Here is a 15,931-nt window from a genome sequence, read left to right as displayed (position 1 = left end):
TCCGCGGAGTATTGGTTCTAGGACCCCTTGCGAATACCAAAATCCGCGGATGCTCAAGTTCTTCAGTGCGCTATGCACTATGTTTACGAGCCGCGGTTGGTTGAATTCATGAATGCCAAACTCGTGGATATGAAGGTCCAACTGTAGTAACTTGAGCCGCGGGTCTCAAGCACCAGATCCACCAACGATCATCAATACAAAAGAGAGAAGATGAAACTTTAACGGAATTTGGTTACTACATGTGCAACACCAAACTGCCTAGATCCAGCTGCTTCTAGTTCAGGCCTCCTTCCATAATATGATCTAGCAATCCAGCTGAATTTTTATCAACTCAATTAAAAAGACTCTGACAAGCCCATGTACCTATGCCCTGAGTTCTGGGACCACCAGGTGGGGGCCAACACCTATCCTGTGATTATGTAAAACCACATAATTGTAGTTGAATGGAAATTAAAAAAGCATATATTGACTTTAGCATGATATCTTTTAGGAACAAGATGGAAAAAGCAGAGATAATGATAATAGAGTTAGGTGGAGTCATACGTCAAACATTCAAGAAGAGATCATTTCTTAAGCTGGAGGTCTCTAGTGGTTTCCCATAAGGCTCTGTCTTTGGAAATGTTTGGATTACATTTTTATTGACCACTTGAATAAAAATAAAGCATCTTTATCAAATTTTGCACCTGACACAAAATTAAGAAAGACTGAATAATAAAACCAGAATACAAATGTATTCCAATAGACTGGAATAAAGATGCCAAACCAAGAATTTAGTGTAATAGATGTAAATGTATTCATGCCCCCAAAATACATTACATAAATATAGGTTGGAAAGGCTTGGTTTGACTAGTTTTTATGAAAAAGACCTGGTAGTTTTAGGTGTCTGTAAGACTGATAAGGACCAGTTTTGTGGTTCAGCAGGCAAAAAGCCAACGCAATCATAGGCAGCACTGACACAATTGTGAAGTCAAGGTCAAGGCGGGCGCTGTTCCCCTAAATGAGGGGCACGTTAACAACATCAGAATATGAAATCCATTTCTGTGCCTCTCCCTGTAATGGAGGAGCTTCTAACAGAGGAGCTCTTTTTAGAACTACATGCTATACAAAACGGTTGATGGAAATGGAGATATTTCATCTGGAGAGGAGAAGACTTTGGAGGGTACCTTATCATCATCATAGCAAACATTTACTGTGAGCTTACTCTGTGCCACACTCCTTTTTAAGGACTTTCCCTGCATAATATCATTTAATATTTATAAAAACCTTATGAGTTATTATGAGTATCATCCCCCTTTTACTTAACACCTGCAGAAATGGAAGTCCCAAGGTGACATAGCTCCCAAGTGATGCGGCTGAAACTTGAAGGCAGGTGGGCTGCGTCCAGATGTCGTATGTATAACCCCACGCTGCCTCCCGACTGTCTTCAATAATGATAGCACAACAGGTGGCTCAATGGTTAGAAATTTTAGGGAGGCAGATCCCAGAGGAGCTACCTGCAAAGTGATGGGTTATCTCTTGCTGGAGGTGTTCACGCTCAGTGATGCTCTGTAGGAGGATGTGAGGAATTCTGTGTTAGGTGTGAGGCTGGACTAGATGACCTTAAGGAGTCTTAAGATTCTTAGGGTTCTGATTTTCACTTGCCAAGTTGTTGTTGCTGGTATTTGAATCTGAGAACTATGGAGGGGTTGTCAGTTTTACTGTATGGTTTTCTTCCCCCACACCTGTACCCCAACAGTTCCTTAGCCCTCAGGTGAAAATGAAAAGGCCCTTCATTGTCTGGATGTGTCCTCACTTTTCAGTCAGTGTTATTATGTTACTGGATGTCATAATTTATCCCCTGCTGGTAGTTGTATTTCACAGAGCAATTCTTCATAGTCTTACTTTAGAATGGAAGGTGCCATGTGAATAGAGTATATGCTATAGGTAACATCACTTTATTGTGGACATGGTGATCATGTAGAATCCTTTGCAAAGATACTTGAACTTTATAAAAACCAGTGTGCCCCCCTCACCTCAGATTCATGCAGTCAATGCCTGAAATATCGCCTGACTTAGTTCTTTACACAAAAGCTACCATTTTTAAGCAAAAAAAAAAAAATTAGTCCATGTTGTTCTTTGAGGGTGATTAATTGTGTAAGAAAGAACCCTATGATACATATTGCTCAGCAAAATCAAAAAGGTTCGTGGGTTGCGCTTTCTTAGCCCAAGCTTAGTCATCCAGGTTATAAGCCCATGAACTCTGTGAACACTTGGGAACCAGGAGGAGGGTCAGAGGGAGCGTCTGACTGTACTTAACTAGCTGAGAGAGAGGGGAGGAGGAGCAAGGCTGAGGTGGGAAGCAAGTGTGGGAGTGGGGGTGAGGGGATGGGGAGAGAGGGCTGATAGATAGGAGGAAGGGTTGTAAAATCAGAGCCTGGGCAAAATAATGAAGAAAAACGTATTATAAGGTGAAATGAAAGTTAAGGACTTAAGAATCAGAAATTCAGGAAAACATTTAGTTACAATGCCCAGAGCGTCACGAGCTGTCTGTGAAACTGGGCAGATGGGTTTGACCTCATCATAGAACCTCCTAGGAAGAGTGGCTAGTTTTTCCTCTAAGTTCCCAGAAGCTCCCGCATCATGAAAGAGGGGGGACGATGTGAGGAGAAGCAACCTCCAAAAGGCACAGACCCTGGCATGCGCAGAAGGTGGTCCTTTTGATTACATTGACTATCCTCCCACCCCCAACCCCCTTCAAAGGTGCTGGCTGGGTCCTCTGTTCCTTCCTTTTCCTGACACACCTGGTGGCAGTGATGCACCATATTGGCGTTAGTATATTTTCCCCAGGTCACTGGTGTGTGTGTGTGTGTGTGTATGTTTAAGATAGGCAGGAAGCTAGATATGAGCTGGGAGCAAGGTCACTCCACCAGGTGCAGTGTCCTCATTACTGGGCAGCAGCTCTTCAGACATGCAACACTCCCCCCTGATCCTGACCACGCCTCATTATACCCTCATTTGCGTTGAGGTTTTGACCTCCCTTGCTGGGGATCACTGCCACGACAGTTCCGGAGATGGCTGTGTAAGGAAAAAATCTCCCCCTCCCGACGTGAAGGTGGAGACAATGCCCTGATTGGCACACGTTCCAAGACCCTCACCCACCCCCGGACCCGACCTTCCAAAGCCACTGACCACCACAAATTTGGTGCAGTTGCTCCCCCTCGAGCCTGCCCGCCCCTCCCCTTGGGGTGTACTTTCACTTTGCTAATAAATCTTCCTCTGTTAAAACTTCTGCTGTGTGTCCGCTCTCAAATTCTTTTGTGTCTGTGGACCAAGAACCTGGGTCCCCACCGCACGGAGCTGACCGGTGCCGGTGACATACTTTCTTGGCGAGCCAGCCAGGAGAATTGCGGAAGGCAGAGGACTTGAGGAAAACCGGGATGCCCAGAACATCAACGGGTGATCTTTTCTACATCTGTCAAGTAAGTGTCTTCCCTCGGCCCTCTTAGCCTTGAGGGAAATTGTGCCTCATCAGCAGTCTGATGTCCTTTGTCTGAACTTAATGTCCTGTGGTCCATGTATTTATATTGTCTTTCTCTGTTGGTCTTATACCCGAGGCAAGGGCAGTGCCACATCACAGATCGCCTGTGCTCAGGCCTCTTTCTGCTTCTGTCTGCTAGAAACATGTCTCATCACCAGCCCCCCATCCCATGTTGTACATCTGAAATCATGCTTTCTTTGGTGTCTGTTTCCGGGGACTCTTGGGCCCTGATCTAATCCCTGCCCTGTGTCGCAGAGTCTGTTTGTCTGACGGGGACAAGAGCTGCAGTGTGTGTCAAGGGTATCTGATGGGGCCCAGGGGATGCCCCTGGCTCCGGCAGGTCAAAGAGCCTACAGTTGGGGAACTCACCCTCTCGATGATTCTAGTCCGACATCTTTCCCAGTGTTATGTTGTATACACCAACAGTGGCCAGTCGTTTGTAACTCCCCCGAGTTGGCTGTCCACCAAAACTCTTCTTGTCAAACGATATTTATAGATGTGTAGATCTGTCCTGAAGAAGGAAGACCAGGGACCCCAAGTCTAGCTGCCTTTTGTGTCCACCAGATCTTCACAAGGGCGACAGAGGAGGCTGACTGGTACACAGGCCGGGCCTTAAACTACGAGGAAATGAGGTCCCAGGGAATCCACCCAGGGACGAGGGGACTTATCAGGGGCCACAAGCTCTGGACTGTGGAAGAGCGCTCCGCACCCTCCCGGGGCCCAGGGGAGGGTCAGATGAGGGGGACGCCGAGACGTCGGGCATCCCGGGGAGGCTATTCTTAGTGGCCATGCACCCCCACACCTTGGTCGGACCAATGTGCCCTGGGTTTGAGTCCCAGGGTTACTGCACAGGCACCGGGGATGCTCCGGGCACCTGGCAGAGCAGCAGCCTCGGGCGAGGAGACTAGGACGCTAGACTCCTGGCAGCCTGGACAATTCAGATGCCCCAGGCCGGCGAGGTTCAAGCAGACCACTCCCCTCCTCTGCCACAGGTAGAGGACTCATGACTTGATGGGGAACCAACCCTCTATCCCGGCCGGGTCACCCCTGGGTCGTCTCCTGACAAAATGGAAGTCTCTCCCCACGGACAGCCTTAAGAAAAAAAAAGTGCAGTTTCTTCTGTAACACGGCTTGGCTGCAGTACTCGCTGGGAGATGGGGAATTCTGGCCCCTCAATCGCAGCCTAAACTACAACACCCTCCTCCAGCTAGACTTGTTCTGTAGACACGAGGTTAACTGACGGACTCAAACTGCTCTTCACCAAGAAACCGCCTACCAGATGAGTATTCAGTGGGAGACCTACTAACCCGGCGCCTCTTCCCCTTCAGTATTCTTCTCATGCTCTCAGTAGGACTCTTCCTGTGTTTCTGCTGCCAGTGACCCGGGACCAAACGGCCCTAGCGAGGTCCCTCCCGGGGACTGCACCTGGGCCTCTCTAAACCGTACCTCTTCCTGCACTTTCCCTGGCACCTCTGTAACAGGATACTTTAGTCTGGCTAATTAGACATACCCCGGACAGGATGAAGCCCCTAATAATTCTACTAGTTCTGGCTCCTGTTGCTGAGGGTTTATGGGAGAAAAACTCCCTTGTAAACTTCTCCAGAATCATTGCCTCAGGGGATGGCCTTTCCAACTGCTGGATCTGTCACCCACATCCACAGGTTAGGGGACCAAGACCACTATTTACCCCCTTTGGGTCTAATCTAACACTTAACCTGACCTCTGGCCTTGCCAATCCACCCCCGCTAGCCGTGCAGTTAGAGGAAACATCCCAAAACTTCCCATGCATGTACTGACCTTACCCCCCGATACAATTACTCATCCAAAAGCGTGGCCCTGCAGCTCGTCTGCCGAAACATTTCATCTCCTTGTTGTACCTACCAGGAGTCAAGCCGTTGCTACAATCTCACCTTCCATCTCTATGGTTTCAGGGCCCCGTCCACTAACTTTCCGATAACCTTCAACACCTTTAAACCGTGCTGACCAAATACCACTCATTGGTGTCCTGCCTCCCATCTATATAACGATGGAAACCAACATAAGCCGCCCCAGAACAGATGTACCGTCTGGCAGGGGAGCTTCCCAGATCCATGGCGAATCTACTGTGTGACGGGAAAGCCCTCGCAGGTGGCTTCATCTTCACAGCCCCTAAACCCAGGTTACGTGGGAGGACTTCTCTCACCCCGACATCAGGGCACCCCTCCTTGGGCATCCTCCATGAGTACTTGGTTTGATTCCTTGACCCCGTGCCAGGCTTGTGCTCTTCGTGGATATCTGTTCCTCTGTGGTCCCCGTCAAAACATGTTGCCCCATGCCAACATCCCCAGCCCTACTTTCCAGTTCCCGGGCCAAGCACTGGCATACCCCTGCATAGATAACGCCCAGTTCAGGGGACAGTGCACCTTGGGCTAGCTAAGTCCTCAGGGACTAGGAATAACTATCCACAACAATACTAATCCCAGACCCAGACGAGCAATTGGACTACTGGCAGGAGCTGGAGCTGCCCTGGGTTTGGCAGCTCCCTGGGGCAGATTTATATATCATGAGTCAACTATAAGAAACCTCACATGGGCCTTTGAAAACCTGGTTATAAAGACAGGAGAAACCCTACAAAACATCGAGGCTTCCCTAGACTCCTTAGCAAATGTTGTCATGGATAATAGACGGGCATTAGATTACCTCCTTGCTGAGCAGGGAGGCGTCTGCGCAGTGATTAACAAAACCTGCTGCACTTATGTCACTAACTCGGGACAGGTTGAAATCAACATCCAAGCAATCTATGAAGAGGCATCCTGGCTCCATCACTATAATCAGGGACCAGCCCCAATCAGATATGGTCAGCAATCAGGGGTGCCCTTCCATCCCTCACCTGGTTTCTCCCTCTCATAGGACCATTAGTTTGCATTCTACTCCTGGTTATCTTTGGACCTTATCTTTTAAATGTCTTAACTAAGTTTATTTCTTCCCACATAGAGGCCGTGAAGTTCCAAATGCTCGTTCAGCCAGATACTTTCCCTGCAGTAAAATACACCTCTCTCCAACAACATGCCTCTCTGGAGACCTCTATTCAACCCCGGCTGCACCTGCTCCAAGATTTCACCAGGATACCCAGGAAGGAGCCCCATCTATGGTGGAGACCCAATTCTAGGTTCACCCTGCTCCCAGACAGAGAGCAAGAGGATACTTGAGACCCTGGCACGTCGCCCCCTTTCAGCAGGAAGTAGCTAAAGAACAGCCTCCATGTCCCATTCCTCTGAAGGATTTCAGGGTCTCGAGACCTCTTGAGGGGGGAATGAGATAGGCAGGAAGCTACATATGAGCTGGGAGCAAGGTTGCTCCACCAGGTGCAGTGTCCTAATTGCCGGGCAGCGGCTCTGCAGACACGCAGCACTCCCCCGACCCTGACGGAGAGTAGCCCCAAGCCTCATTATACCCTTATTTGCATTGTGGTTTTGACTCCCCCCAGTGGGGGATCGCTGCCGTGGCAGTTCCGGAGACGCCTATGTAAGGAAAAAATCTCTCCCTCCTGACGTGAAGGTGGAGACAGTGCCGTGATTGGCACATGTTCCAAGACCCTCACCCACCCCGGGACCCGACCTTCCAAAGCCACTGACCACCACAAATTTGGTGCAGTTGCTCCCCCTTGAGCCTGCCCGCCCCTCCCCTTGGGGGTGTACTTTCACTTTGCTAATAAATCTTCTGTTAAAACTTCTGCTGCGTGTCCGCTCTCAAATTCTTTCGTGTCTGTGGACCAAGAACCTGGGACCCCACCGCACAGAGCTGACCGGTGCTGATGACATGTTTTGCGTTTAATTTTAAGAGAAAACTAGATGATAGGAAGAAAAATAGTTATCAATTCTGCGTAAACGATATATATACAAGTTTTCACGCTCTCTGAATATCTTTTCTGGGGGCCCGTGAATCTCTGAAATCCCTCGTACGTGTGCGAGGCGTCTGCTGGTGGCTGTGTGTGCACATGCACACCCACCTCCACACACACACATCTACCCATGTGTACACAGATCAGATGTCATTGTAAGGGACAGTCATTTCAGCAAGTGAGATGGAACAAGTATCCCTAAGCCTATACACTGTGTGTATGCATACATATTATCATGCCAAATACAAAATAGTTCCATTCGAATCAGTAGCAAAACAGAAGGTTGTTGATTGTGTAGCCAAGAAGGGATGCTTGCCCCCAACTGTCCCTTACTTAGGGTGCACCACCCATCCCTGCGACCTTGGTTTCCATCATCTTTCTCATGAACCCTTAGGGTTGTGTCACAACCAAACGCCATCACCTCACTTTCTAGTTTCCCAGATCCCTTCTTCTCTCAAGGTGTCCCTTCAGCCAGAAATGCATTCCAGTCCGAAAACCCTTCCTATACATAGTGAGGAAATTTGAGGATATAACCTATATACCTAGTTGAGGTTAATCCCAAGTAGGTTTTCACAAGACTGTTTGGTTTGGGCCTAAAGCCTTACGCAGCACCTCCCAATCATGTTCACCTATTGGGGCACTTAGAAAGTGATACAAATATTTTAAGGCACATATGGGTAAATGGATGCTGTGGCTCATTGCCAGGCTCAGCCAGTCTGGGGCTCTGGTCACCTCAACCCCTGCCTGGCTGCCCCAGTGCTGAGGCAATCCGTGTTCCGCCATCTTTGTAATCCATTTCAGGCATGCATTGCCTCTCTCCTACCTGGTTTGCCAGCCTTTCTTGGTTCTGATCTTCAAATTAGAGTTCTTAATGGTTTCAATCATTCACTTCCGAGACAAGTCTTTCCATAAGTCTCTTCCCTCAAGGGGCCCCAGCTTGACATGTCTCTCACTGGAGTCTTCCCGGAGCTCTTCCCTCCTTTCCCCTAGATTCCTCTCTTTCACAATATTTGCCTCTCAGCTCAAATCTTGCTTCCTTAGCGAGACCTCCCACAGCCAGTCAATTTAATGCTGGTCTCCCATAGTAGCTGGTCTTCAGAGTACCAGTCTGTTTTCTTCAGAATACTTTAAATTCGAAATTATATTTATTTGTTGTTTTGCTTGTCCCCCCCCCCCATTTGTATGTTTCAGGAAGACAGGAAATTGTTTAGTTTGCCCCTTTATTCCCAGGGCCCAGCACGGTGCCTGCACACATAGGAGAATTTGTTGCATGAAGGAATAAACTTTTGGGGAGAAAGGCATTCTTTTGGTTTGTCACAGGCTAATTAGGATTATGGCATCTCACTCAGAGAACACCACTGTCAGATTCCCTCTTGTCTGTTCTGGGGTCTTCAATGCCACTTATCCTTAAATAATTTTGATGAATTTCAGCTGATCAACAGTCACATTTTTTTTGTTGTTGTTGTTGTTTCCATACAAGAACACTTAAATCCAATGTGATAAAAGCTACTCACAGCCTGAGGCTTGGAGGAAAGAAAGGAAATTCTTTACTTTTTGAGCTGAGTGCATTTTATCATGTCCAAGTACTATTTCCCTGAGGCTTTTCTTTGTCAAGCTTGGGAAAGTGCTGTTTCCTAGGACAACTACAGAAGAACAAACTTCCAATATGAAAAAAGAGAAAAGCATCCCCCAGAGCAAAAATCAGAGAGCATTTTAGATGGATCCTCCCAAAGATCAATTGCAATCTTTTTTTCAAGTGCATAACTTTTCTAAACTGACTTGAATGGATGAACAAGGACCTTTCGGATTGTATAAACCAAACTGGAAATAGATGAGAGTGCCAGCAAATAGGCACAGCAAGGATTTATCTCCCTAAATTTCAAGGCAGTAAGCTGCTTCCGGCAACATTTTCTCTTCAGAAAACTGGGCAAGTGTGTCCTGGATTATGACTGGGTGGGAGCAGGCGAGGGTCAGTGTGGGTGCAGTAGACATGGGGTAGAGGTGGGCTGAACATTACATATGACAAGGGGAGAGAAGAAGATGCAAATTGGAAGCTGAACGTTTCTAGAGACAGGACCGACTCATAAAATCTTTCCATTGGTTATGCCATATCAAGCCAATCACTTTCTGCCTTCCTGGGCCGAACTGGAATAGCCTAGAAGGTCTTTGCTACAAACCAGAGCAAAGAGGAGCCTTTTCTTGTCAACAGAGCAGCACTTCCCAAACTCACACTCTCTTATGAGTCACTTGGGAGCTTGTTAAGAATGCAGAGTCCCAGGGCCCTCTTCTGGAGGTTCTGATTTAGTAGGTTGGGTTTGGGTATGAAAAGTTATATCTGTAACAAGTAGCCCAGCTGATTCTTCTGATGACGCAGGATTGGGGAAAGGCTTGGGTAGTTCGCCATGTCTGTCCTTTTGCTGATGCACCAATCTTCCAGGCAAACCCCAGCGGCTGCCTTCCTACCTTTTGAACCCAAAGCCATAGAAGATTCTCAGTACGTTCTCTTGGTTTATTTATTCAGAGCTATAGTGTGGTTCTGCATACAGTACTCAGGATCCCTCTGTGGAGGGATCCTGGTGGAGACCCCCCAGTGTTAAAGCTGGAACTGGATATGGAGGCAAAGGCATCAGGAGAGAGTCCCTTTAGGGATGGAGACGCTTCCTCCCCCACTAGGCATTCTTGGAGACCTCTCCTTATGTTCCCTGTACCATCACATTGCCCCCTCAATGTCCACCTGCACCTCTAAGCTCATTCCTGAATCTCTCTCTCTCTGTCTCTACTGGAACGCCACAGCCTTATAGTCATCTGTGCATCTCCACTTCAGACTCAACTGGTTTAAAACTCACTTGCTGTCCCTCCATCCCCATGTGTAGGGGCATTAGCCTGTCTGCCCTTTAAGAGCCATGTCCTTGAGGCTCCTTATCTGGGCTACACTCCAGCACTCCTGATGATAACAGTTCTGGGCTTGGATAACCAGCTGTTGTCTCATGGGAGAGTTAGCACAGAGACTCTCACGGTCTGAGGGAACATGAAGGCCCTCCTGGGGAGGGCTCTGGTCCTTGGAGTGCAGGTCATACGGGGACAGTCCCCCTTGGCAAGCACGCAGCCTTTGTTCCTCTGCCTACTTAAACAAGCTTCTCTCGGGGGCGGTAGCGGGTGCACATTTCCTGTCCAGCCGGCTGCCACTGGACCTTCCCTGTAAGTAACTCCCAATAAATCCATATGTCTCGTTCGCTGTCTCCAGGTCTGTTCTTCAGTCTCTCGGCAACCTATCCCCACTGCTCACCCAGCTGGGCGTGTGGCGGAACACCACGTCTGTTTCTCCTCCTCAACCCTCCTCCTGGGTTACCTGTTGTTGAAAGCGGAATCATCATCCATTTAGTTACCCAGGCCAGGATCTGACTTCTCCCTCTTCCTCACTCCTTACATCTAATCCTAAATATCTGTTTAAGACAGTGGTTTGCAACCCTGGCTGCAAAACAGAATCATCTGGAAAGATTTTAAAACATACCCATGCCTGGGCTCCACTCCCAGAAATTCTGAATTGGTCTGTGGTGAGGTCAGGCAGTGGGGAGTTTTTAAAACTTCCCAGGTGATTCTAAAGAGTAGCCGGGGTTCCCACTCCACCCCCAGTTACACCCTTCCACAGAGGCAAGGGTGAGGAGAGCGAGGTGCTGACCTCGGGCACGGAATTCAAGGGAGCTTCAAATACCGCAGTAATCAAGATAAATAATATTTGATATTATATTTTCAAAAAATCAAAATTAATGCAACAGAGGCTGTGATAAACGACACATCAAACATTCATCAAAACAGGCTGTTGTGGTTTGTGAGTTTTACAACCCCTCATTATGTCGCAACAGGGACATTGTTTCTAGGGCTGTGATTCCCAGGCTTATGTGGTTGTCACGTTCCACCCATGGGTAGATGAGGGTTGACACAGGCATGCAAACAGATCGGGCAATGAAGGGCTCTAGATTTTTTGATTGGAGAATTTTTATTGATTTTTCCATTTAGTTCAAAACACAGCAAGATGTTTTGATAAGTGTATGTAGACACGGGAAGATGTTTTGGAAAGTGTGCATAGGGGCGCACATTTTGCCTTTTGCCTCGGGCTCCAACATAGCCCTGATAATCGGACCACTCCTTTCAACGCTCATCACACCAGCCCACGTCTAGATGCCATCTTTGGGATGTAAGCCCCGTGTGAGCAGGCGAAGCCCAGCTCTCCAGCCTCATCCATTGTTTCTTCCTTTGTGCATTTATGCTGTGGCAATAATGAAAGCCTTGCAGCTCTCCGAATGTGTCTTGGCTTTCCTTGCAGCTGCACCTTTACACGGGCATTTTTTCTGTCCTGCAAATATGTGTCACTCAGTTGTACAGTTTTGTGGTTGTTCTTGTTTTTGCACTATAAAGACACCTGGCTGAGACTGTTAGTGGAGTTGGAACCCAGCCTCACTCCACTTGCCACGCCTTGTGCTCTGGCACGAGGCTGCATCTTTGCGGGGGCTGAGAGGGTATTTTCTAATTCCTCCACCTAGAGGGGGCACATTTTTCTACCTTGCACAGACTCCCTATTAGTGGCTGCTCTGAGGATCCTTCCTGGCATCCTCTGCCCCATGGGTTCCTACCTACCATGTAAGGCAGAGCTTAAGCTTTGACCTCCACTGTGAAGTCTTTCTTGCCCTTGGTCTCCAGCCATGGTGACTCTGTTCTAGGTTACCACTTCACCTTCTGCATGCTTTTATGATGGCAGCTATCTCAGTGAAGTGTAATTATGTGAGCAGCCATGGAGCCGCGTGGCTGGCAGATCAGTCTGGCATATATCAGTCAAGGACAGGGGGGTTCGTCTTTAATCTAAGGGTGTCTTTGAAGAACACTAGAATAACAAGTGGTCAAGTCAAATATTCAGAAAAGTATCTCCTTGTTTTACTTCAGGAGACCAAACAGCTGGTTCAGTGGCTATGTCAGTCAGGAAAGGCTGGGTTAGCCGAGGTAACAAACAACCCCAAGTCTTGGTGGCTCAAAATAACAAAGTTTTATTTCTTGCTCATGTGGCGTGTTCATCATAGCACCCAGATGGATGGAGCAGCCACCATTGGAAACCTTGCTTGCCACCATGGTGGAAAGAACAAAAACTCTCGATGGTCTTGCACTAACAACTGATTGCTTCTGCCTGGCATCGCCCTTGGAAATGACATCATTTCTGCTCCAACTTATCAGCCAGAATTAGTGTCATGGTTCCACCCAGCCTCAAAAGTGCAATCCTACCATGCGCCTGGAAGGCAGGAGCATTTGGAAACATTTGGCAGACAGCTCTTATGACTACCACAGTTGACACTTTCCATAAAATGGACTGATTTTCTTTATTTCTTGAATAACCACTGCTATCAGTTGTTCTGGTGTTTAGAAAAATGAGTTAACAGCAGCAGGACATGGCAATAACAACTATAGCCTAAACCCCACAGCACAGTCTTTTTTGGGAATCTTTCAGTGACATCTCCGCCCATAAATAAGAATTCTCGTAGGTCTGTGTCTGTTTTATTTTACAGATGTAGTTCAGATTATACTGTAAAAAACAGCAGAGTCACAGTGGCCCAAGTGCAGTTTTAGATAAGATTCGTAGTATCCTAGATAATATATGTATATTCCACAAATGAAATAAATTGCCTAATCCATCCAATAGATCAAATGAGATAATGGATGTAAAAGCCATTTGTAAATTGTAAAGTGCTAAAATGTAAAATGCTATTTAAAAACAAATTATTATTATCCTGAAGGACCGGTTATCTCAAAGATCCTTACATTCTAAGATCTTATCCTGCTATAGGTATCTTCTCATTTCTTTTCTGGAGATTTTCATTGCTTTTAAAACAAACCCCTAATAATAACAGAGATACAGAAAACATTCTTTTAATCTGAATCAGATATATATTCAAAACAAAAATCGACATGCTCAGTTTTTCCAGAAATAAATTGCCCTGGGAATAACGCCACTGAATTAGACATCAAGGAATTTAACCTTGAATGAATTGCAGATGAAGTCTACATGTTTCTTCTACATACAAATAAAGTCCAGGTGGGAACCACAACAAAATGTTCCCTTTGTAGCATATGCTTGAAAAAGCTCAGCCCCCTCAGTATATGCAGATGGATCCTGTTTTAGGAAGATGTGCAAATCCTTAAACTCTTAAAAACAGAATAATTAAAAAGTGAATTTCACATTAAAAAGGAATTTTAAAAGCACAATGTGCTCCCTTAATGCATCTATATCATATAAAGAACATGTTAGCGAGTTAAAAAATGTCAGTTCATAAATTGAAAGATATATGCAATGCTATAATTTATACCTTTTCTTTATCTGTGTTTTACGTCTTTTTTATGGATAGCTTCCTCTGTATCTGCTTTACAGCAAATACTCCATCCTCCTACAGTTAGTGGGCAATAACAGATGCAACTGAAATTCCTACCAGTTTAGTTTATCTCGAATGCTACGATGACACAGTTATCTCAAGAACTTGTGACTGTAATTATGTGAAAGTCCTGTTGAAATGAAAAATTATGTTTGACTCCCAAATTAAAGAATTTATGTGTAAAATAAAGTGTGACTAAATCTCAAATCAAATGTCAAACTTTTACATGTGAATGGTTTTCTCCTAGAACATATAAAAGTCAATAAAATGCTCTTGATTTTCACGTTAAAAAAAAGTCTTCCCGGAGGATTCAACACGCTGGCAGTCCTGTGTATCTTTTCTGAACCCAGACTTGATTTAACCACATACTAAATATGGTTCAAGTTCTAACAGTTCCACTATCTTTAGAAAAATCCAGAAAGATATCCAATGGCATTTCCAAAGTGCACTGGTAGTTCTTTGAGTGATGGATGAGATCAATATTAGAAATTCATTGTTGAACCTTCTCTCTGTCTCGACAGTTTGACCATCACAGTAATCCAATCGCACTGATTTTCCTGAGATGTTCTTGAAGGCAGTTCCAGGAAAGGCATTCGAATAATGTTTTAAGCAATGGCGCATCTTTGTGTCTCCTAAGGTAACCACTTTGAAGTCCTTTGAATAAATAAGTTCTGATATATATTAAAATGCAAACCTAATTCTAACTAATCTATCTTTGAAGAGCAGCAAACATGATCTCGCACGGGAGACCAGCAGCTTAAAACTGGCCTGAGTCATTAAGATTTTTTAACAACTCCAAGAAAAAGCCTTTTTTTACTCAGACGTCAAGTATGTCTTCTTGGAAGTCAAGGTCTTCATGATCACTCCCATTTAATGTTAATTGTGAAGCACCTCCCTCAAGTGCAAAATACAGAGGCTTTTGTACCAAGGAAGCAAAAATAGATTTTTCAGTTTATTTTTCATTAATTGCGGGCTTTTAAAATAGATGATTAGGCTTATTCTGAGGAAGATGCTGCAGAAGTATCTTGTGTACTATCTGAGTTTGAAGAGAAAAAGAGAATCTCATTTTGCCATAAGTTTAGTTGGGCTTGGTGTATGACAACTCTGTGTTCTGTGTCATTAGAGAAAGTTTCTGGGAAAAGGTAGATTTGGAACTAATTGTGGAAGGAGGAAAAGAATAATAAGAAGGCATGATTCTGGCTGATATGAAGTAGATATAATCCTAGGAAAAGGGAGCATTTGTTTAAAAGAAGAAAGAAGAAGGCATAATCAGTAGAAAGAATGAGGAAACTTGAGCCTGAGCAGACCACAGGTTGACATAAGGCAAGATAAGTAGAAGGCCCTTTAAGCTTATGGGGAGATCATTTTAATGTGAGAAATTTAATGTGGAGGGAAATAAATCTTATGATCTTTGAATCAGGAAAAACATCATCAGATGAAGGATATATTAAGTCTTCCTGGGCAGGTATATTACTAGCACCATGCTCTACTGGAGTGAACCAGCCATGTTACACCAGGAAGTTATTTTATAACGAAGGTTTTCATCAATACCCTTTCTTCTGGATAAATAAAATCATAAGAGTCCCATCTAAAATACTTAAGACAATAAGTGCCTTTTAAATTATGTAACCCATTATATATGAGTAAATGAGTTTAGATCTTCAAATAAAACTTGTTGAATTGAGTAATTAAGCAATATACTAATCATAAATAGTTTTATTTATTCTTTTAAGCAGTTTCTCATGGATCTCAACTTACAAGACTATTGGGGTTTATAGCTTTATGTGAATTGCTGCACAAAGTCGAAAGAAATGAAATTGTATTTTCATGAAAATATTCTATAATTTCATAAAATTATATTTTCCTGGATTGATCTCTCCTGAGTTGGTCACTCATGGTGCATGCTGTGCCTTCCCCCGCTGCCCAGAGGATAATTCCCTGCCCACAGCTTCTCACTGAGGGAGCAGACGAGTGACCAAGTTGTACCATATGACCAAGCCAGGCACAGCTGAATGGACCAGTGGTGGGTACTGGACCCAAAGAATAGTCAATCCACAGGCTGATTGAAAATTAAGAGGAAGGCCAATGCAAAAGAGCTCCCAATCAGAGAAAATGATGCTC

This window comes from Diceros bicornis, chromosome 17 (genome assembly GCF_020826845.1).
Source record: "Diceros bicornis minor isolate mBicDic1 chromosome 17, mDicBic1.mat.cur, whole genome shotgun sequence".
NCBI lineage: Eukaryota > Metazoa > Chordata > Mammalia > Perissodactyla > Rhinocerotidae > Diceros > Diceros bicornis.
This window is presented reverse-complemented; position numbering follows the sequence as displayed.